The sequence below is a fragment of the Dipodomys merriami genome, unplaced genomic scaffold (genome assembly GCF_024711535.1).
Source record: "Dipodomys merriami isolate MVZ:Mamm:240054 unplaced genomic scaffold, mDipMer1.0.p SCAF_14, whole genome shotgun sequence".
Classification (NCBI taxonomy): domain Eukaryota; kingdom Metazoa; phylum Chordata; class Mammalia; order Rodentia; family Heteromyidae; genus Dipodomys; species Dipodomys merriami.
The window spans coordinates 32,074,625-32,098,104 of record NW_027202715.1 but is presented as its reverse complement, the minus strand read 5'-3'; the positions used below and the strand labels follow the sequence as shown (position 1 = coordinate 32,098,104).

At 41.8% G+C, this 23,480-nt stretch overlaps 1 protein-coding gene across 12 annotated transcripts in view; it reads left to right on the top strand.

Moving 5' to 3' along the window:
* The window catches only part of Sgms1 (sphingomyelin synthase 1), a 263,136-nt gene that overhangs the window by 88,119 nt on the left and 151,537 nt on the right, over positions 1-23,480 (top strand). For 11 of the 12 annotated variants that reach the window (XM_070021110.1, XM_070021109.1, XM_070021117.1 and 8 more), the window contains one exon: positions 90-174. The exons of the other annotated variant lie outside the window; for it this stretch is intronic. The gene's annotated coding sequence lies outside the window, so the exon portion shown is untranslated. The remainder of the gene's footprint in view (positions 1-89; positions 175-23,480) is intronic. 12 annotated transcript variants of the gene reach the window in all.

The following is a 23,480-nucleotide window of genomic DNA, read 5'->3' as shown; positions in this document are numbered from 1 at the left end:
ACTGGTCAGGTGATTAAATGAAATTTCCCCAGTGGACTCTGGCCTTTGCTGGCTGCCTCCTCTCTCATTTCCTGCCTTTATTATTCCAGGTAAAACTTTAGTGAAGGAGTTGTGGCCTCTCTGAATTTCAAGAGGAGTGACTTTGGTTGGAGCACAGCAGAGGGTTTTACACTGGTAAGTCAAATTCTTACTTTCACCCATTCTGGAAGAACTCATGAATCTGAAGTTCATTGTAATTGCTTCTGGTTTGTTCCGAGATTGTATGTTAGATCCTGATTTGGTAGAAGCTAAATCAGCCAAGGAAAGGCCATTAACGTTTGAGGTGGGCTGGAAAAAGGCTTGAAGAGGTACGCCCCCCTATTCAAGAGACGAACAGTGTAGACCAGGCCGGAAAGGACACAGGAAGTTTGCATTAGCCTGAGTCATATAAAACCCACCGGAAAGGTTATAAGAAGTCCCAGGAGAATCCTTTGAGGCCCAGACCCACCTCTTCCTTTAATGTGGACTTGCTTTGATTAATGTGGGAATATTATATTATAGTTGCCAGGTCTTCTGCTGCCTTTGGAGTTGAGCAGTCTAAGCCAGTGCCACTTTCAAAGTGCCAGTGAAATGAGGTAAAGACCTTGACTTGGAGCAGAAAAGCCAGCTGCATGAACTAAATAGTGTTTTGAGTGTCATTGTCAAATTCTATTCTAGCAAATCGTAATTGTTTTTTTTTTTGTGCTGGTCCTGGCCCTTGAACTCAGGGCATGGGTACTGTCTCTGAGTTTCTTTTGTTTAAGGCTCTACTTCTGGCCGTTTCTGAGTAGTTTTGTTGGAGATAAGAGTCTCACGGACTTTCCTGTCCAGGCTGGCTTTGAGATCCTCAGATCTCAGCCTCTTGAGTAGTTAGGATTACAGGCATGAGCCACCAGCATGGGGCTTGCACATTTAGTTTTAATGATTGTATCTTTATTTTCTTGTTTATAAATTGTCTTATTTCTGCTTCAAATCTTTCTGAATACTTTTTGAAGTTGCTGCTTGGTTCCTTTTTTACTCCACTGCTGGTAATTTTAAACTGTAATAGTTACATCGTATCTTCTTTGTTATAATACTGGGATGTGAGATCCTTGGTGGTCCAAATCTTTGTTTGTGTGTTGTATGTGCATGTTGAGTGTGTATGCTTTGCTGATAGTGATCTGGTTGTGGGGTGTGGGGTGCCTGCAGACCCAGCTACTGGAGGAGGAGAGGCAGAAGGATTGCCTGAGCCTACAGCTCTAGATCAACCTGGGAAACATAGCAAGATTCTGTCTACCATTAAAAAATAATTTTTTTATTTGATAATTATATCTTAGGCTCGTGAGGTATTATGTCATGAAATTTGTGTTTGCTAGAACCTAGGACCCAAAGGACCACATTACAGAGCCAGGATAGCTGTTTGTTTCCTTTAGAGTCCTGGTTTCAGGTGGAGCTTTTGTAACTTGCTGCCAGCTGGAGGTCAAGATGCCCCTGCTATGCTGTGATTGGGGTTGTCTCCAGGGCAGTACCAGCCCTCTTCCTTGCCAGTTCCTCAGGGCTCTTTGCTGGCCGGTCACTGCATTGGTCCTGGATTTGTTTTTGTACCTGGAGCTAAGCGTTGCATTAAAAAAATTCTTTAAAATAAAATAATATTCTAGATTTTGGAGAGAGGTTTGAAGATATCCAATCCACCTTGATTCCTGAATTAGAAGTATCCAAGTAACTTTTTAAAATGCGTTTTTATGCATGCCTTTTGTTGAGTTCTTCATATATTTTATACTTTAAACAGTAAACTACGTGCCTTTATTTCACCTAAATATAAGAAAATACTAAAATAGTGATTCCTTGGCAAGTCTGCTGAACTATATATTTGTATTGATGGTACTTTTTCTTGTTATTCTATTGACTATTTACTCCCTTAGAAATTGGTATTACTACTCCTAGGATAACATGTTGGAACAGAGTACTTATTCAGTACCAGTCTATTAAGCCTCCAAATCTATTTTCTGTCGAAGTGTCTTTTTCTTTTTTTTCAGAATCCTAGATGTGAAAAATGCAGTTGTGGCTCTCTGCTTGTGGGTGCCTTTCTTCTTCACATGGAGTGCAGAAAATAGATGCTTGCTCTTATGAACTAGAGGCAGTAAGTCTGTAAGCATGATGGCCTTGAGTCCCACATCTTTTTAAAAGGTCTAGGAAGCAATATGAAGGTGTTGGTCTATAGAACGTTAAATTGCTTTGGGTTCTGGCATAAGAAAAAAATCCTTCAGAATGAATATCAAGTGAGGTTGGTGGTTCAATAGTCTCATTCATTTTATAGCAGCGTGATCACTCAAAGGCAGCTATCTGTACGTTTGTAGAGGCCCCACGGCTATGATAGGTGTGTAGATTTTGTGATGAAAGTGATTCATGAGGCATGTCTCTAATCTGCAAAGTCTTATGTATTGTAGCTTGTAGGTATGATGCTTGTAATACTAGCATAATCTTAGAAAGGTAGGCACTGCTTGTATTCCTAGGAAGTGCTGAGCTTGTGACTGGGGGCTTTGAAGATTGCCTGTGTTGGCTCTGTGCTTTAAAACATAGGAAATATAAATGCCAGAAGGTTCTGTGGCTTTTCTTCCTTTGGATAGTGAATTCTGATTGCACTTTCTTATATCTGTGTCCTCAGACTTCTGGGTTTTTGGCTGTCAGTTTAGGCATTACTGCAGCGTTGTGCTTTCCAAATGGTTAGAGTAGCCAAGTACTCCAGAAGCTCCACAGTGGGAGATGGGGTAGTGAGGGATGGACCTGGACAAGCTGGCTGGGAAGCCTAGCCACATAGGGAGATACCTCGTTGCAAAAGGAAGAATGGATATTAAAAGCTATTTATTATAAACATGTACTATGTCAAGGTTTGAGACATGTGGTAGATATATGTCCTAACCCGTTTTCTGTTGCTACAGCAAAATCCTAGAAATGAGGTCATTTATAAAGAGTAATAGTTTGTTGGGCTCACAGTTCTGGAATCTAGGCATTCTAAGAGCATGGTGGCACCATGTACCAGCTGAGGGCCTTCTTGCTTTACTATAGTATGGTGGAGAGTACCCTAGTTGAGACAGAGCAGGCCTGCTAGTGTGGGTCTCTCTTCCTTGTAGACTCATCAACACCCTCCTGGACGTGTCCCATCCTATGACCTAATCTTACTTTCTAAAACCTTTGCATCCAAATACAATGCACATATGAATTTGAGGGTTGTTTCCAACACATAAACTTTTTGGGGATACATTCGAGCCGTAGCATTAGACAATCACCAAAATATTACATTTAACTAGGAAAAATGAGCATTTTTTTTTTTTTTTTGCTTAGACTGCATCATTCAGAAATACCTATGACAAAACACAATGGCATGGAGGCAGATGCATAATTGCAATGGATTACATTTTTAGCATTTGTAGGCAAATGATATAGAGTATCTTTTGTTTGGTATTCACAGGCAGCTTTTTGATAACTTGTTTGGGTTGTTTTGAGCTTCACAATATGCTTGGGTAGGAGGAAAATGGAAAGATATTAGACTCAGCTTTGATTTGGAGTTAATTTTTATGGGTTTTAAAAAAGACAGGCTGTGACCTTTCCTCTGGGGCACTGTCATGCTTGCTGCTCCCAGGGATGTCCTACCATTGGGCAATATTAGATCAAGTTTCTGATGTGAAGCAATACTTAGGAATATTTGTGTCAAAATATCTTATACTATTAAAAGTGTGTATACAAAGTGGGGTGCCAGTGGCTCATGCTTGTATTCATAGTTACTCAGAAGACTGAGATCTGAGGATTGTGGTTCAAAGCTGGCCTGAGCAGGAAGTCCGTGAGACTCTAACCATCAAAAAGCTACAAATTAGCCGGTGCTGGTGGCTCACACCTGTAATCCTAGCTTCTCAGGAGGCTGAGTTCCGAGGATCATGGTTCAAAGCCAGCCCAGGCAGGAAAGTCCGTGAGACTCTTATCTCCAATAAACCACCAGAAAACTGGAAGTGGCGCTGTGGCTCAAGTGGTGGAGTGCTAGCCTTGAGCTGAAGAGCTGAGGGACAGCGCCCAGGCCCAGAGTTCAAGCCCTATGACTGACAAAAAGAAAAAAAAGAAAAGAAAGCCACAAGTGGAGCTGTGACTCCAGTGGTAGAACTCTAGTGTCTTGAGTTCAAGCCCCAGGACTAACACACACACACACACACACACAGACACACACACACACCCGCACGCACACGCACATGCACATGCACACGCACGCGCACGTGCATGCACACACACACTAAAACATTTGGGCTTAAATGGCTTAATTTTGAGCTTAATATGAAACTTAATGTTGATTTCATTAATGAATGACTATATACTTACCCAATGTGATTTTTAGAGTTATCATCTTTAAATAAATTAGTAATCTTTTAGGTGACTGAGGATTTGGGAAGTATTTAACATCCTGTGTATGACACCTGTGAGTCATAGTCATCCTCCTCTTGCATGTCTATTCTTAAGTAAAATGGCTGGAAGTGATGCTTCTTTGGTAGCCTCCCCTGGGGCTTTGGTGACTTCCCAAGCTGGAGTTGGGAGGGACAGTTTTACTTGTTTGGCTGGCCATGGTGCCCCCCCTCCTTTCCATATGTCATGATAGCACTCTGGGCTGCTGTTGGGTGACAAAAGTGAGGTTTAAAAGAAAGGCTTGTTAAGAGAAAGTCCTGCTTGAAAAGTCCTGTGATTGGCTAGGTGTGGTGACACATGCCTGCAAACCCAGCTGATTAGGAGCTGCAAGTTGAAGGAGCTTGAGCTCCAGGCCAAACCAGGCAGCAATATGCAGACCTTAAATTAAGGTAAAAACCAAACCAAAAGGGATTAGGGTATGGCTTAAGTGGCAGAGCAGTTGCCTAGCATGCATAAAGGCCCTGAGTTCAATTCTAGCATGATAAACAAACAAAGCAATATGATTGATTTTGGCAGGTAGAAGTGTTGAAAACACAGGCTAGAATACTTGTGGTAGTTAAAATTTAGATTACAAAACAATTAGCATTTTTTTTTTTTTTTGGTGGTGGTGGGTCTTGAACTCTAGGCCTGGGAGCTGTCCCTGAGCTCCCTTCAGCTCAAGGCTGGCACTCTACCACTTGAGCCACAGCCCTGCTTTCAGTTAGCATTTTTTATGTGGAATTTTTGCATGTGTGCATCGTTAGAAGGGAACTTTGACTATGTGTAGAGACTCAAATCTCCTGCAGGGACAAGAGCAGTGTCTGCTTTTTCCAAAGGCTCCTTAGTGGCCTGCGAGCCTTCTTAGAGTTCGTTCAGGAGACCCCCACATGCCACCAAACCCAGGTCATTGCCCTGTGCACAGACAGCTTCTAGAAGGGTTTGCAAGTGGCTATGATAATTTAGGAAAGATTGGGTCTCTGTAGAAAGAGACAAACTTTGTTTTCTGTACCCTGTCCTGAATTTCTTTTTTTTTTTCTTCTGCGTATGTGGTGCTGAGGAATCGAACCCAGGGCCTCATGCATGCAAGGCAAGCACTGTACCACTGAGCCACCTTCCCAGCCCCTGTCCTGAATTTCTTAATAGGTTTTCTGTCCATTTTAGCTATTGTAAATGCTTGCTGCTTTTCAGTGCCAGGTCTTTCATCCCAGCTCTTGGCTGCTGCCCTTAGGGATTTAGAGCCTGTCTTTTCCCTCCCTCCTCACTCCTCTCTTATCAGCAGACTCTGTCCACTTTTGCGCAGTCAATGCCAAGTGCCTGAGCTATATTGAGTGTGGGTGTGGCTTGTTTCCTATTCTGACTCCATTTCCTCTGGCCCTTCCCTTGACTTAACTCAGATACCCAGGCATTCCTCTGGTTACGTTTAGCTATTCTGTGGTATTGATTCTTACTGGACTGCCTGAACCATGCCTCCAATCTCCATCAGACCTGTGTGTCACGTGTTCTGCTCCCTCAAAGCTCTAACGTTGCAATCTGATAGTCAGGTCTTGTGTGTCCATAAAACATTATTGACTCACTGTGTGTCTGAAAGCTTGACCTACGTATAGATATCAGGAGATAAGAGATGAATCATATGGTTGGGGCCACTGGTACAGAATGAGGAGAGAAAGACGACAAATAGCATCAGTAAGGAAAATATGTACAGGCTAAAAGAGGAAGGGGGTGCAATTCTTCCTTGAAAGCTGGGCACCAATGACTTTTGCCTGTAATGCTAGCTACATAGGAGACTGAGACCTGGGGTATTGTGGTTTAAAGCTATCCCAGACAGAAAAGTCTCTAAAATAATGATGGACTTGGAGGCATGGCTCAAGTTGTAAAGCACCAACTGTGAGCAAGACAAGCTGAAGAGCATGAGGCCTAAAATTCAAGCCCTGTTTCTTGTATGTAAGCACATGCATGCATGTAAAAAAATAAAGGAAAAGAAAGAAAGGGAAAAGATGAGTGTGAGTTCCTCAGGTAAGTGGAGGAAGTCATGGCAGACACTAGCCAAAAGCCAACAAAGGCTTCCTGTAGTCTTCTTTTCTGATGGCATTTTTCTTGTGAAATTCCAGACCTCTATGTAACTAAGGGATCTCTATTAGTGGAGTTTGGTTCAACTCTTTAGGTTGTTGAAAAGAAACTCTCTCTCTCTTTTTTTTGTCAGTCATGGGGCTTGAACTCTGGGCTTGGGTACATTTCCTCAGCTCTTCAGCTCAAGGCAAGCACTCTACCGCTTGAGCCACAGTGCCACTTCCAGTTTTTTAGTGGTTTATCGGAGATAAGAGTCTCACAGACTTTCCTCCTCACACTTTCCTGCCTGGGCTGGCTTTGAACCATGATCCTCAGATCTCAGCCTCCAGAGTAGCTAGGATTACAGGCATGAGCCACCAGTGCCAGGCAAAAAGAATCTTTTGAGACAGATATGTCCCTAAGGTATCTGTGTAATTGCTAATTCTATGTATCTCTTGGGTTAAGATATGACCTAAGGAAAACTAAGGGGCTTTGTTGACGTTCTGAAGTCTGGAGGTCTTCCTTAGAGCCTCTGCCATGAGAACATGTTACGTATTTCATATTAAGTGATTCAGTCACCTGGTTGGCCTTGTTCTTACAGAGGATTTGGACACTAGGCCTGACAATGAAGCACATATTTAAGGTTCTTCCTCCTGATTTTAACCAAACCATGCCTTATCTTTGATTGTAATTTTTACTTTTCATTACTGGAAAGTACTTGTCACTCTTTGTAACTATGTGTATGAATCTCTCTCCTACTTTGAGTTCTTTTAAAGGCAGGAGGCCTTGTTTAAGTTTATTGTCTTGTGCATATTGCTTGTTACCAGGTCTGACTCATAATAAAAAAGGAATAAACAGGAACGTGAAGTAATTTTTCAATTGTGATTTCCACGTGGCAGTCAGAGAGGAGATAACTATCTTTTAATATGGTCAAGGGGAAAAGGGCAAAAGAACTAGGCATCATTTACTAAAGTCCTTCTAGGGGAGGATGTTTTTAAATGATGCCTATTTCCTTTTGCCCTTTTCCCCTTGACCATTTTCACTGTATTTAATATTGGTATAATTTGGGGAGGGGAAGGGAGAAACAAATTGTTTAAACAGGGATACAGGTGGACCCATTGCAACAATGAGACGTACAAGATGCTATGTCCAAAACGAACTTTACAATTTAGGCCGGGGGTGGGGGGTGGGTGGGTGAGGGAGTGTAGTTGTGGAGGTGGGAGGGAAGGGATGGTAGGGGAAAAACAAAGGAGGAAACAACAATGCTTGATAAGAAATGTACTCATTACCTTGCTCATGTAACTGTAACCCCTCCTCTGTACAGTATTCTCACAATAAAAAACTCATTTTTAAAAAAAGGATCTTTTCCATATATATGTACTTTGGTGGGCCAAAATAGATGCTGAGTGTGGATGTGATTATATAAAGCTATATATATGATAAAATTTTATAGTACTGTACGAGAAAAAGGGAAAAAGTGAAATCTGAACAATCTTTGATAAATAGTATTGAACAATGTTTATGTTAGGTTTTTAAAAAGAGGTAGCCGAGTAAGAACAGCACCAGCACGCACGTGGTATTCAGGTAAGGGGTAGGTTTATTCAGTAGACCTGCTGGGACCAGGCAAGGTTGGCACTCCACGTGGCTGGGAAAGGCCTGGGAATGAGAGAGAGCTGGGAAGAGAGGAAAGAGAGAGAGAAAAGAGCCAAAAAAGAGCAGAGAGAGGGGTAAGAACAGTAGCACTCACATGGTATTCAGGTAAGGGGTAGACCTGCTGGGACCAGGCAAGGTTGGCACTCCACGTGGCTGGGAAAGAGAGAAAGCAAGAAAAGAACAGAGAGAGAGCTAGAATAGAGCAGCAAGAACAAGAGAAGAAGAGCAAGAGCAAGAGAAGAGCAAGAGCAAGAGAAGAAGAGCAAGAGCAAGAGAAGAAGAGCAAGAGCAAGAGAAGAAGAGCAAGAGAGCGTCTGGGCCTGGGCTAGGCCTTATGTAGGGTATGGGCGGGGAAAGGTGTGGCCACATCAAATTCAGATGTGACCTCAGCGGATGCAGATGTGACCTCTTCCAGGTGTCCCAGTTGCCTAGGTAACGCAGGTACTGGGTGGAGACTTTGCTGCGAGGAGGGTGGAGTCTGCTAGACATCTAGGAGCGGACCTTACAGTTAATACCTATTTTGTGATTTTGTAAGATAGGGGAAGCTGCATGAGGGATATTTGAGAATGCTACTGTTTTTTGCAATTTCTACATGAATCTAAAACTGTTTCAAAATTCAAAGATAAAAAGATGCATATGGAAGTGGTACTGTGGCTCAAGTGGTAGAGTGCTAGCCTTGAGCTGAAGAGCTGAGGGACAGCGCTCAGGCCCAGAGTTTAAGCCCCACGACCGACAAAAATAAAAAAAAGAAGCATAATATGATGAACACTATAGATCTAGTAAAACAGCCACATACCCCCCCCCCCAATAAGGTAAATACCAAGTTCTGGAAAAGATGCAGGATATCTGGGACTCTAGTCCATTGCTGGTGGGAGTGGGAAATGGCACCAGCTCCTTTGGAAAAGAGTTAGATAGTTGTATACAAAGTTAAGCGTTCACTTACCATATAAGTGAGAAGATCTGTGTCCAAGAGAAATAGGAATCTCTATGCAGTAAACTCTAGGCTAATATTTTTAGCAGAATTTTCTAAAACTTTAAGAAAATCTTACATGTCCTTCAGCTAGTGAATAGTTAAAACAAACTTGTATACGTGCCATTGAAATGCTCCTCATCAGTAACAAAGATACTACAAAATGCATATATTTGTATATATGCATATGCATAATCCAAGAATATTACTAAGTAATATTCCATTATAATACCATTCTGAAAAAGGAGGTAGTATAGGGTGAGAAAACAGATCATGATTGTCAGGAACAGATGATAGGATAGAGGACTGACCAAAAGGTCATAGAGAACTTCTGGGGATAAAGGAAATTTGATTGTAGCTACATTTGTCAAAGTTCCAAGAAATGTTGACTAACAAGGATGGATTACTACATGAGAAAATTCTACTTCAATAAATTGGTCTTTAAAAATAAAAACACCACTAGCAATCACAAAAATAATGGATTATATGCTTTGGCTTAAATAACCAGGAAGAATTCAGTGTATCTTCCACTTGTCTAGGGTTGGATAAGGATTTATTAAGCCACTACTAACACAAGATGTCTCATTCAAACAGAAGGCTGCAGTTCATTCAAGGACATTGGCTTCTAAGGACTCCAGGGGGAGTGGGGTGCTCCATGATCTTTGATAACAGAATGCTTTGGGAGAATAAACAAAACACTGCTGGTTCTTACCTTAGCTGCAGCCTGTTTGGACTAATGTGAACATTTAGTCAAATTTTGTTTGGTCTATTTGCCTAGGTCTTTTGCCATTGAAAGAGTCATCACTAGAGTGGAATCAAATTTTGAGATAGCTTAAAACTAGGACTTCCTAGATTGGCTCAGGTTTACTGTGATCTAGTACTTCAATTCAACACTTGCTAATTATTAACCATATGTGTTGCCAACACCCTATTAGGTGTTGGGTTAATACAGAAGAATGAGTCCTGTTTTTGAGGCAATTTACCCTTTGATCAGGGATACTCAACCATGCAAAGCCAGCTTAAATTCAGCACAGGGGAGAATTACAAGCAGGAAGACATTATATAGAATACACTGAGCCTTGACAGGTGAGTAGTTAACAGGAGAAAACTCATGATATTTTAGACTGAGGTAACCATATGTAATGTAAAAGCTCTTGGTAGGGAATTGTGACAAAGAAGGGTAAAAAATTTCTTCCCTCCTTCAACTAAATAAGAGTAAAAGGGGATATATATATATATATATATATATATATATATATATATATATATATATACAGAGAGAGAGAGAGAGAGAGAGAGAGAAAGAGAGAGAGAGAATATTCAGAACATGTGGAAAGATTTAAAATCTCTCTTCTTCCTCTGTATTAATTTGTATTGCTGCTGGAACCCATTACCACAAAAGTTGAAGCATAAAAACCCTAGATTTTTGCCGCCGGCTTTCATAGCTCAGATCAAGGGTCACCTAAGCTAAAGTCAGTATGTCACAGCCTTGAGCCAATAGTCTCTTTCTTTTTCTTTACGGCTTCCTTCACACGCTGCCAGTAGGTTTTGGTCATGGTCCCTTTTTCCATTTTTATCTTCTTTCTGACCATATTTCTGTAGTACAATCTAGGAAAAACTTTTATTTTTTTTAAGTACTTGTGTGATTAGGTTGGGTCTATAATTTATTATATCTGAAAAGCTTATTTTTTATTAATACTTTTTTATTGTAAAAATGCTGTACAGAGGGGTTACAGTTACATGAGCAAGGTAATGAGTACATTTCTTATCAAGCATTGTTGCCTCCTCCTTTGTTTTTCCCCTCCCATCCCTTCCCTCCCATCTCCACAACTAACCCCCTTTCCCCTGCCCCGTCCCCACGCCAAAGTTGTAAAGTTCATTTTCAACATAGTGTCTGTACATCTCAGTGTTACCATGGGTCAACCTGTATCCCTGTTTTTCCCTTCTCCTCCTCTAATATATATACAAGATTACAAGATGCAAGGCAAGGCATCTTGTAATGTATATACAAGAAATGTATATACAAGATTACAAGATGCAGGGCACCGACATCAAATACAGTGAAAACAGGGGTTATACTGTGGGGGAGGAACATACAAAGAAGCAAAAAAAAAATCACATGGCACATTATAAATACGTTAGAAACAGTAGCAAGCAAGAAAAAAAATGTGTCCCTATCTTGGTGTTCATTTTGCTTAGCATCCTCTTATATGGTCATATGTACATAGCGTGTGACCTTTTCTGCTTGTCCTAGAGGTATACTAGTTATTGCAAATAAGGGAAACCGTGGAACCTATGTTTCTTTGGGCCTGGTTTACTTCACTTAATATAATTTTTTCCAAGTCTTTCCATTTCCTAACAAATGGGGTGATGCCATTCTTTCTGTCCCCAGATATTTTAAATTCTGGTTTGGTTGAATCTATGACTGGTAAACACCTGTCTTTATTGCTTGGGGGCATGGCTCAAATAGTAGAATGGCTGCCTAGCAAGCCTGAGTCCCCTGTTCAAATGCTAGTACCACCTCCTAAGAAAATACTAATTTTGAAGAGGAATGAGCCATCAATGATGGCCTAACATTATGCTAAAAGAATAATGTTCTTTTTTTTTTTTTTTTTTTTTTGGGTCCGGTTATGGAGCCTGAACTCTGGGCCTGGGCGCTGTCCCTCAGCTCTTCAGCTCAAGGCTAGCGCTCTACCACTTGAGCCACAGCACCACTTCCGGCTTTTTTCTTTTTGCTTATGTGGTGCTGAGGAATCGAACCCAGGGCCTCAGGCATGCAAGGCAAGCGCTCTACCACTGAGCCACCTTCCCAGCCCCAAGAATAATGTTCTTTATCTCACCTGAGATTTCCTCTCCTGAGATACCAGGAGAGATCTTAGCCCCAGTGCCTTCATGAGAGCAGGAGGTAGTATAGTTTTAGCCACTTACTCTGGGATTCAGTCCCTGTTAAACTGACTTATGCTCTTCTGTATCCTGAGGCCTTTTGCAAGGGTGGTAGAGGCCTGTGAAGTTGTATCCCCCAGCCTTCCTCCAAAAGTGGTACCTTAGCATGTTTGGCTATTTACATATTTGAGGTGCTCTTTATATATATTCTCATTTGATATTTATTAAGAGAAAAAGTCACAGAACAAGTGATGGTTATTGTTAGTATGATTATTGTTGTTACACAGCACCAGTGGGAGCCCATGCACTCTTAAGCATAAGGTGGTGGGGCCTGGCTAAGTGGCGGCAGTCAATGGACATCTTTACTGAGCTTCCACTCTGTGAGTGGCCCCTGGGGGGTCTGTGGTGGGATTGAATAGGTCCAATTCTGCTCAGGCTAAGCTGAGGCTCTTCTTAATCATAGGGACCACTGGTCACTCTACTACAGGTCAGAACAGAAGTTCTTTTGAGTGCTGTTTCTCCGGGGAGAGGGCATGTCTGGGTTTGAAGCCTCCTGTACCCACTCTCCCCGCACCCCCCCCCCCCCGCCTCCACCCCCAACCAGGATTTCGTGAGATCACTTAAGATGACTTCTCCACAAGAGCTTCATATCATGCAACTGGTTGCTTAGTCTGGCCAGGCAGAACTGATGGTAGCTGGTAAGTGGTATTATTATTGCAGACTTTTGGTTGTTAGCTGGCTAATTTAGAGAATGGTTTGGATTGCACAGGAAATTCACTTCAGTGTAAGTCTACTGCAGAGATAATAAGAATCAGAGTGTAGTTGAGGGCACAGAGATAAATTAGGCTCTGGCCTTACTTCACTTGCTCTGCTCTTGTGCAGGCGTGTGGTCATGCATGAAAATTGTGTTTTGGCATCCCAGAGTGTTTGATAAAAGAGTGCCACCGCTGCCTGCTTTTTAGCCAGTTTAGTTCAGTTCCTGCTGGCCCCAGCCCAGGGCCTTGGTGTTCCTGAGCTGCTGTTGCTCAGAAGAGCTTGCATGGGAGTGCTGAGACAAGAGACTTGTGCGACTCAAATCAGTGGCAGCTGCAAGCACAGACGATGATAAAGTCCTTCTGTTTTGTTTTCACTCTGCTGTAAATGGTACTTTAGGATTTTTATAACATGGCAATGTTGCTTAGGAAGGCTTGACTTAAAGTATTTATTCTGAGGGTTTTAAGGACCTTCTATGAGTCAGTTCAGTCTACCATAAGGATGGGTGACAAGACTGGACTTGATGGGCAGACCTAGGCACCAGCAGACTGTGTCATCTCCTACCAATCACTTCCCTTCTCCCTCTCCGGGACTCTAAGTGGGGGCAGCTTGGACATGGCCTGCACTTGGTCTATTTGGTGCCATATTCTGCAAAATTTTGGAGCTCCTTCCTGCTCCTGAGTTGAGTCTCTCACTCATGTGGATCAGTGCAGTTCCATAAGGTAATAGGCGCACAGTGCTTAGAATATCTGGGACTGGGGAGGAGGGGGGGCTGAGGGAGGTTGGTGGCTACTGTAAATACTGAGATTGTAGCACTGTCCTTTACTTCCTGTCCCAGAGTAAGTAGTACACACATGTGCCTATTTCTAATGTGGAGATGAAGAAGAAGTCTGTGGCTGACCTTTGTGATCTTAGGAAGGGGCAGCTTTGCTTTGATGTTTTTTTAAGAGTACAGTTCTGTAAGCTGAAATGAAACTAAACACTATATCTATACATTTTTGCAGCATGGCTTTTTTTTTTTTTTTTTTTTGTAGGTCGTGGGGCTTGAACTCTGGGCCTGGGCGCTGTCCCTCAGCTCTTCAGCTCAAGGCTAGTGCTCTACCACTTGAGCTACAGCACCACTTTCGGTTTTCTGGTGGTTTATTGGAGATAGGAGTCTCACAGTCTTTCCTGCCCGGGCTGGCTTTGAACCTCGATCCTCAGATCTTACTTAGCCTCCTGAGTAGCTAGGATTACAGGAGTGAGCCACCAGTGCCCGGCATCATGGCTGTTTAAAAATGTATGCCTGTCTTGGGCTTGAACTCAGGGCTTTGAGCTCTCCTTTTAGCTTTTTTTTTTTGCTGGGGGGTGGGGGGGAGAGGTCTGGTTGTGGGGCCTGAACTCTGGTCCTGAGCGCTGTCCCTCAGCTCTTCAGCTCAAGGCTAGCACTCTACCACTTGAGCCACAGCACCACTTCCGGCTTTTTTCTTTTTGCTTATGTGGTGCTGAGGAATTGAACCCAGAGCCTCAGGCATGCAAGGCAAGCGCTCTACCACTGAGCCACCTTCCCAACCCCTTTTAGCTTTTTTTTGCTCAAGGCTGGCACTCTACTATTGAGCCACACCTCCAGCTTCATCAACTGGATATTAGAGTCTCATAGACTTTCTTGCTCTGGCTGGCTTTGACTCTTGATTCTCAGATCTCAGCCTCCTGAGTAGCTAGGATTATAGTTAATGAGTCACCAGTGCCTGGCTATTGTAACTAATGTTATCGGGAAGGAAAGCTGTGGTGTTCACTAAGCTGAAGAAAGTCCTTGAGAGAACCTGGTAACTGGAGTCTATTTAAGAAAAAGAAGACTTCCTTCCTCCCCTAATATTTAGCAGAACTTTCTGTTTTTCAGGCACCAGAGATGCAGATTCCAGCCAATACCACCCTTGCCTTTATGGAGGTTAGCGCGCGCGCGCGCGTGTGTGTGTGTGTGTGTGTGTGTGTGTGTGTGTGTGTGTGTGTGTGTGTGTGTGTGTGTGTGTGTGTGTGTGTGTGTGTGTGTGTGTGTGTGTGTGTGTGTGTGTGTGTGTGTGTGTGTGTGTGTGTGTGCACGCCATGGGGTTATAGAAATAATGATTTTAATTATAGTTGTGGTTAGGGCTGAGAGAAACACAGTGTATAATGTGTAGGATCTATATATGATGGGAGACCAAAAATATCCCCCTGGGGAAATAGCTTTTTACTTGTGGTTTGTAGTGGGCGATGAGAGGCCAGGGGAGTGAGAGGAAGGTCTCTACCCAGTGCCAGTCTGAGCAGCAAGGAGAAGTGTGGGCTATGTCTTCTCATAGAAAGTTTTGGTGACTTGTGGTTAGAGAGGGGGTAAGCTGGATACTCTCTTTCCTCTTTGGGAGATAGCTTTCCACAAGTAGCCTGTGGTTTGTTCGCCATTTCCCTTGGGCCTCTTTTCTAGTGACTTCTTATTAGAGAGACCTTTCTTGTCACTAGAGTCAAATCATCCCTTTTCCTATTACTCTGAAGTACCTGCTGCTGCCTTACAGAACTTTAGCTTTCTTTTCTTGTTTGTTTGTGGTAGATATTCTCTTAGGTTAGGAAAATGTGAGCTCCTTGTGGGGCTGAGGAGACACTGAAAGGGGTTGGTCTTCCCGCTAAATCTATAGGAAGGGTCTCCATTAGTACTTGTTGGCTTTAAGAGTTTGCCTTTGGTTATGGTTTTGTTTCCTTTGTTTTCTTTTTCTTTTTCTTCTCTCTCTTTCTTCCCTTCCTTCCCTTCTTTCCTGCTTCCCTCCCTCCCTTCCTTTCTCTATCTTTCTTCTTTTCTTTGCTGCTACTAGGGCTTGAACTCAGGGCCTGAAAGCTGTCTCTTAGCTTTTTTTGCTCAAGGATGGTGTTGTACTACTTGAGCTACATCTCTGTTTCTAGTTTTTGACAGTTGATTGGGAGATTTTCATGGAATTTCCTGCTTAGGTTGGTTTTGAATTGCATTACTCAGATCCTGGCCTCCCTAGTAGCTAGGATTATAGGTGTGAGTCACTGGAACCCACCTTTTCATTTCCTTTTCAAACTTGGATGAGTCTTTCAGTTAAGCTAAGTGTGGAGAGGGAGTTGGTGTGAGGGTACCATTCCTATGCCAGATCAAATTTTTATTGCATTTTATTTTTTGTCTTTTCAGTACTGAGGTTTTGAACTCAGGACTTTAAGCAGGTGCTTTACTACTAAGCCATTCCTCTAGCCCTTTTTCGAATTGGTTATTTTGGAGCTGGGCTCTTGCTTTTTGCCAGGATACATGCCTAGACCACCACCTGCCTATTTTAGGCTTCTTATCATAGCTGGGATGACAGATGTATGCATGTCATGTTCTCAGCTATTGGTTGAGAAGGGGTCTTGTCTATATGACCAGGCTGTCTTTGAACTATGACTTCCTAAATAACTAGGATTATAAATATGCCATAACAGAGTTTGGCTGTCTTTTTCCCCCCTAAAGGTAGTACAAATAGAAAAGATTGCTTTTTCCTCTTTTTAAAATGTCAGTGTTAGACAAGCTAGAAAACAGCAATTGGGAAAATGTTTCAATGTAGATGTTTTCCCTTTTATGATGGAGTTCTGTTCTGATAAACCCATCATAAATTGGTGCGTGGCACCACAGTAAGCTATGGGATGTTGGCTGTTTTCCCCATGACTGCCTGGCTGCCTGGGAGCTGTAGCCCACTGCCCCTGGGCCAATGCTTTGAGAGAAAAGCAGACTGCATATCATGGCATGGCAGGTAGAAGTTCAAGCTTGGAAGTACACTTCCTAGTGAATGGGTATCACTTTGGCATCTGTGTTAAGTTAAATGCTATAAGTTGAATCATTCAAAGTCAAGGATTGTTTGCATTACTCAAAAATAGTTAAATAGCCCTATTTCTACTTTCTGTTTTTCTTTGGTAGTACTGGGGTTTGAACTTAGGGCCTTGTGATTGGTAGACAGGTGCTCTGTTATTTGATCTTTGGTCCTTTTTGCTTTAGGTTATATTCTTATTTGGTTCCTACTTTTTGCTGGGCCAATCTAGGGCCTCAATTCTCCTGCCTATGCCTCCTCCGTAGCTAGAATTACAGGCCATTGCCATCACATACACTTTATTTGTTGATAGATGGGTCTTGCTAACTTTTTGCCTTGGCTAGCTTTGAACTTGTATCCTCAATAGCTCTGCCTTCAGAGCAGGTGGGATCATAGGAATAATCATCATCATGCCATCCTATCCAGCCTGCCTGCCTTCTTACTACTGTCTAGTAATAAGCCCATGCACATTGAATGTTGAACAGTTTTTGGCTAAATTTTTTTAGCATATTCAATACCTCTAGAATAATTGTTTTTATGGAAGGAACCATTAAAACAATTTTGACTGTCTCTTTTTACCTCCTGGGGAAAGATCTGAGGCTGGGGTCAAAACCCCACCAAAGGAAAAAAATTGAGGATGGCATTCAATAAAAAGACCAAACAAACAACAATTTGATAGCCGCACTGTTGCATCTGAGACTCTGTAAGTAGAAAAGGCTAGTAATTCAGAAATATTTTTTCTGAATCTTTTTGATGATTGGGATTAAACCAACTGCTATTTAAAAATGAACAAGATCTGTGCTTGTGCAGGAGGTTGTATGTAGTATGGTCACCAGTATAGCAGTTGGAGTTCTTGAAGACTTCTGTTTGAACCTCCCATCTGTCACTAGCTGTGTGATTTTGCACAAGTTCCCTAACCCTTTCTTTAAAATGCGTTACTATTACCATTTATAAGCTGACACCATTGATACTGTTACTAAGCACTATAGAGTACAACATAATTTTCTCCCCACTTGCCTGAACTTAAATCTCCTCCTGTGCTTGTGAAAAGCCAAGTTTCTCAGGCACCACCCAGACTTGCTGGTTCAGATCTCAGGGGAAGGGCCTGGGAACCTTGATTTAGGTAGAGGATGCATACCTTGAGGTTTGTGAGCCTGGGCAGGTTTCATATATTCTGCATGATAGAGTCCAGGTGTGTCTTCATACTTGTAAGATATTAACCAGCCTTTAGACTGGAAATACAGTCATTGTTTATAGATTCCAACTTGTTCAGAATTTTCTCTCTTTCCAGAGGAAGCAAAACTTGCTCCTAGACTCCAAGGAACACAGAAATATTTGTAGTTCCGTATAGCATAAGAATAGTGTAAGATATTAACCTAGCCTGGTTTCTGTCATTCCCTTGAGAAAGCTTCTTGGATTCTGTCTCTGCTCTGAATTATACAAAGCAACATGGCCAATGAAGTGACAACCCTTAGTCTTGCCAAGATTTTGAGGCTGAAGCCCATCTGATCCTGTTGTGGTGGTGACTATTGAGATAGAGACTCCGGGGCTAGATGCATCTGAGGGCAGGTTAGCAGAGCTTCTCTTTCCTTGGCTGAGCTGGGAACCAGGAAGCAGTGGCCCACTCCACTGCACTCAAGACAGCGTGTTCTTCATCAGCTACTCTGGAAAAACAACATTTGGTTGTTTTCACACAAATCTTCAAGTTCATGTTCCCTCCCTGGCCCAGGCAGTCACTAGTCATTTCCCTATCAGTGGCCAAGGAAGATGAACATTTAAACTTTTACCTCCAGGGATGCAGTTTAGAAAGGTGTTACAAATGAGGGTGTTCAGCCCTTTGTGGAGTCTGGGGTTCATATCTTCAGTTAGGTGGTACTATGCGTGCCACATGGGGTGGGGTCCGGTTGCTTGTGCCTATGATTCTATGAAGATTTGAAGAATTTTGTCAAGAACCTATTTTTGTCTTTTGTATGGGACATAGTTTTATATTGGTGACACTTGACTCTATTTCAAGTTGGATTTAATTGTACCTTTTTGTTTGCATTCATTATGGGAGAATTATTGAGAATTTTTTATATTGAGTCTTATTTGGGTGTCAAGTTGATTTTCTAAACCAATACAAATCCACTCATTTTGGGGGACTATTTTTAAAGTATAAAAGTTGATGTACATTTGTAAGTGGCATGTTTGTTGATCAGTCTGAAAAAGCCTGTGAAGCCTTGAGAACATTCACATAAATATAGTTGAACTTAGGGATCTGAAGTATTTCTTCTTTATGCCCCCGTAGTGAGTAGTTTTAAGTTGGGAACTCCTCAAAGTGTAGCAAATTTAAGAATAGCTGATTAGAAAAATGTGCTAGTGGGCAGATATGTGTCTCTCTGTGGGCATTTCTGAAAGACTAAACTTTCCAGATAGGACCATTGAAAGGTGAGAGCAGCCTGCCATTTACTGTTGCTGTCTGATGGACAGATGGGAAGAACGTGGCTCTCAGTGGCAGTGGGCTTCTTGTCCTTTTTTGTCTCTTGGGAGGAGCTGAGCTATGGGATAAGCTCAGTCCTGCAGCTTTCTTTACTGGCTTCTCTTATTTTTTATTTATTTATTTTTTGGGGCCCGGTCGTGGGGCTTGAACTCTGGGTCTGGGCGCTGTCCCTCAGCTCTTCAGCTCAAGGATAGCGCTCTACCACTTGAGCCACAGCATCACTTCCGGCTTTTTTCTTTTTTCTTATGTGGTGCTGAGGAATTGAACCCAGGGCCTCATGCATACAAGGCAAGCGCTCTGCCACTGAGCCACCTTCCCAGCCCTGGCTTCTCTTATTGTTCTGTTTTCCTTTTTTTATTTTTTCACTTGTAAATCTGTGTGTGGGAAGAGGCTGGAGGTGGAATTTCATGTCTTCTTGTTAGAGACAGTTATGAGGATTGTAGCTACAGAATGATAGCTTGTCAGGTGAGAGGCCTGGGAGGAGGAGAATTGGTGAAGAACAGCCAGGGACCCACACAATGGAATCATCTTGGTAGGGAGGAGGGAGAGTCTACACCAGACATTTCTAAATTGCAGATAGAGGGTGTGTAGTAAAAACCAAGTTAGATCTACAAACATGCTCTCTGCTTAAGGAAGCAAATGGAGAAACCCCAGCTCCTCCTTTCTCTTCAAACGTACTTAAACACAACGAAAATGGCCTGTAAAGCAAGATGTGTAATTTTGTTAAAGACCCATATGTAAAGCTGTAATTGTTTATATAATTATGTCTTAATTATCTAGAATGTAGTCCTAAGATTTTTTTCAGAGACTTTTAATGATACCATGTGTTAACATCTCACCACATTTTCTAACCTTTTTGAAAATGTGTCTCCTGTCTCACTCCACCTCTTGGAAACTCCTGTGACACTCCTGTGAACATAGAAAGGAGCTCCTTATTAGGACTTAAACTCATTTAGAGAATGACTCAGTAGGTTGATGTAGGTGGAAAACTGCACTAGTTTCTTACTGGTTGTTCACATTCTGCTTGTGTTCATGATTGGATGTTGATTTACAAGCTGTTTTAGCTCAAGATTTGCCTGCTATGTTTTAATTTTTAGAGGCTTTAGAACTCCCTTTTCATCACTGTTACCTTAAGGGATGTCATTCCCTCCCTGTCTCCATTCCTCAGCTCTGAAGGACTTAGCTGGGGGAGGTTCCCTGAATGACAGGAGGACTTTTCCCTTCATGGGATGGAGACAGGGCTACAGGGTCACTTGGAGGAGGCAAAGGTAATCTGCCAGAGTATAAACTGCAAGAGAGGATGCACTCCCAAGTGTGACGATCCCCACGTAGATCCTGGGAGGATTATACATAGACTTTGAAGCGTAGGCAAGAACTGACATGAAACAACTTCTGCTTTACAAGAATCTCTTTGGACCTGTCTGGAAGCATGGACTGGAGACCTGCAGTTGCTGATCACAGTTCTTCTCCGTCACCCTTCCCCACTGTAGAAGCCACTTGCGTCTGTGTTATTTTCTTGGAAGTCTCATCACCAGAGCATGCTGTACTTGCTTTATCTTTCTTCTTTCTTCTCATCTGCCTAACTTGACTGTGAACTCTGCAGGACAGTGGCTCTGTCTTTTTCCACTGCAGTGTTTCCAGTGCCACTTCAGTGGCACTAAAGGGATTTAAATTCTCATAACCAATAAGAGACAGCAGGCATTGTGCTTCTGGATTCCATGGTCTTTTGTCCCATCCCAGCCAAGAACGAGCCACCTAATCCTACTTGTGAAGGAACAACTTTGAGTATATAGAAGTAATGTTCAAGTGAGTACTCTTCAAAGTACCAATCCTATGAATGATAAAAGCTGAGGAGCTGTTTCAGTTTCAGTGGACAGTTGATGACCCTGTGCTAGAGCCATTGCTGGGAAATTAGTATCAAGGACTTGTAGACAACAGGTGAAATAAGAATATGCAAGAGGCAAGGCTACATCTCCTGTAGTTGTTCTGGATAAATTGTCACAGTTTGTCAGCCTCAGGACATGGCAACAGCTAAAAATCTAGGGACGAACACCCAACACTAGGACTTAAGCAGTCTGACTTTCAGTCCAGGATCTGCAACCCAAACTGTGTAGCTGTGGTTTGTTTTCAGAAGGTATAGTTTTGAGAAGCAGATATTCTCTGGCTGTTAGGTAACTTTGAACCTGAGCAGCAGTCTCAGTGTGAATAATTCTACTAGGCCAGAAGGGATTTGCTCAGGCTGCCTCTGGAAGGAGATTTAGATTTCAAGAAAACAATGGAGAGGAAAAACGACAGAGACTGAATGTTTCTTGTTCGTACTGACTTTCTTATTGGATTCCTCCTGGAGGTCAGATTACTTTGAAATCTCAGAAGAAGAATCAGTACTCAAGACAGTTTTAGGAAAAAACATGCAGGTCTGTTGAGAAGCAAGCTAACTTCAGGAATTTCTTTGGGGTATGTTTTATTTTCTTATTTTTTATTTTTAAATTTTATTGTAAAGGTGATGATGTACATGAGTCAGGTAATGGGTACATTTCCCTGTCACCCCCACCCTCATTTCCCCAGTTTTTCCTCTCCTGACTTCCCTCTCCCCAAAGTTGTATAGTTCATTTCCATAATAGTGTCTAGTGGGTTTCACTGCTGAATTGGTTCACCCTTTGTCCCACTGTTTCTGTGCTTCCCTTACCATGCCCCAAATCAGATAAACTTATATACAAGACAAAGGATATAGAAATCATAAACAGTGGAGAAGGGAATACACCAAAGAAAGAAGGAAAGAAGAAAAGAAAAAGAAAAAAGAACCACAAACAGTATAATAAAAAAAAATCTCTTGCTTCCATTTCTTGGAGTTCATTTCAATATGCATCATTTTATATGATCACGTGCACATAGCTGTTGAACCCTTGTGATCCTCTCCTAAGGATATCCTCCTTTGTTCTCACTGAGTGAATGTTTAGACTGCCTTTCATTAATCATGTTCAGGTGTGATTATTTGTCTTTTTTACTATCCATTGGGTTTACTTGTTGATTTAAGGGCACATTCTAATTATTACAAATAAGGGAAGCCATGCAACCTGTGTTTCTTTGGATCGGGCTTACTTTGCTTATTGTCAGCAGTTTTAGCACAGTTCCTTCTGACTGGCCCTAGGGACAATAATGATAGATCTTCAGTAAGTGACCCTGAAGTTTCCAAGCCTGGAGATCTCTCATCAAATCTGCTCTTTCAAAGAAAGATTTAGAATTACATACCCATTTATCTTAATCATGAAAACTAGAAAATACGTGTAAAGCATTAAAAGAGCAGTTCTTGAAGATTCTCCTGATTAACCTGAAAGTAATAAGCTTAAACTAAGATCATAATTAAAGTATCCCAATGTTTTGAGCTGTTTCTTGGGTGGATGGAGGAAAGAGATTAGTCTGGGCTTTTGCTAACGAAAGTAGAAAGGAACTTGAGCCAGGAATATATTATGTTAATTTACATGAATATTTCTCAGTACATCAATAATATGTCAAAATCTTAAATTTAAAATCCATTGTAATGTTCATGGAACCCAAATCAGAAGCCTTATGTAGAAGTGTTAATAAATGTAAAGTGCTAGGAAAAATATTGAGTGCGCACATGCATGCATGTGTGGGTGTGTGCATCCATGCAAGGAGTCTTGCAGTGTTTTGATGACAAATTATTACCCATTTGATTTAGCTTTCATTTTTATTTGATTTGTTTAAATGTGAAATACTCCTACATCTTGTTTTTATAACTGCTTTAGCTCCCCAAGTATTTTATATTTTATCACAATTTCAGTAAATCTCTACTAACAGAACCAATAGCAGTTACTTGGTAGGATTTCTGAGAATTCACCCAGAATCTCTGAATTTCAGTAAGAAGATGAAGATTTCAAGGAAAAGATAGAAAATTTTCAGCAGATGAGGCTTGCTTTTTCCATGTGTTATATGATTAGCGTATGCTGTATTTAAATATATACATATATTATTTTTTTTGCTCTTATTGGGACATGAACTCAGGTACTCACGCTCTGGCGCTTATGTGGTGCCAAGGAATTGAACCCAGGGCCTCATGCATGCAAGGCAAACACTCTACCACTGAGCCACCTTCCCAGCCCTGCCTTAGCTTTTTTGCTGAGGGATGGAGCTCTGCCACTTGAGCCACACCTCCACTTTCAGACTGTTGCTGGTTAATTGAAGTTAAGTGTCCCCTTCAGACCTGTCTACTCAGGCTGGTGCAGAATCTTAGTTCTCAGATCGCTAAGATTATAGGGGTGAACTACTGGCACCCAGCTCTAAGCTGTATAATTAAAAGAGCCATTTAGCATTTTTAATTACCCAAGAGAAGAGAGAAAACCAATGTTATCTCACAATGCTATCTATCCATTTGCTCTATAACTATATTATGTTCAATTTAAGGTAATGTGGCAAATTCTTATCTCTTCCAAATTGTGAAGCAAGCAATGAT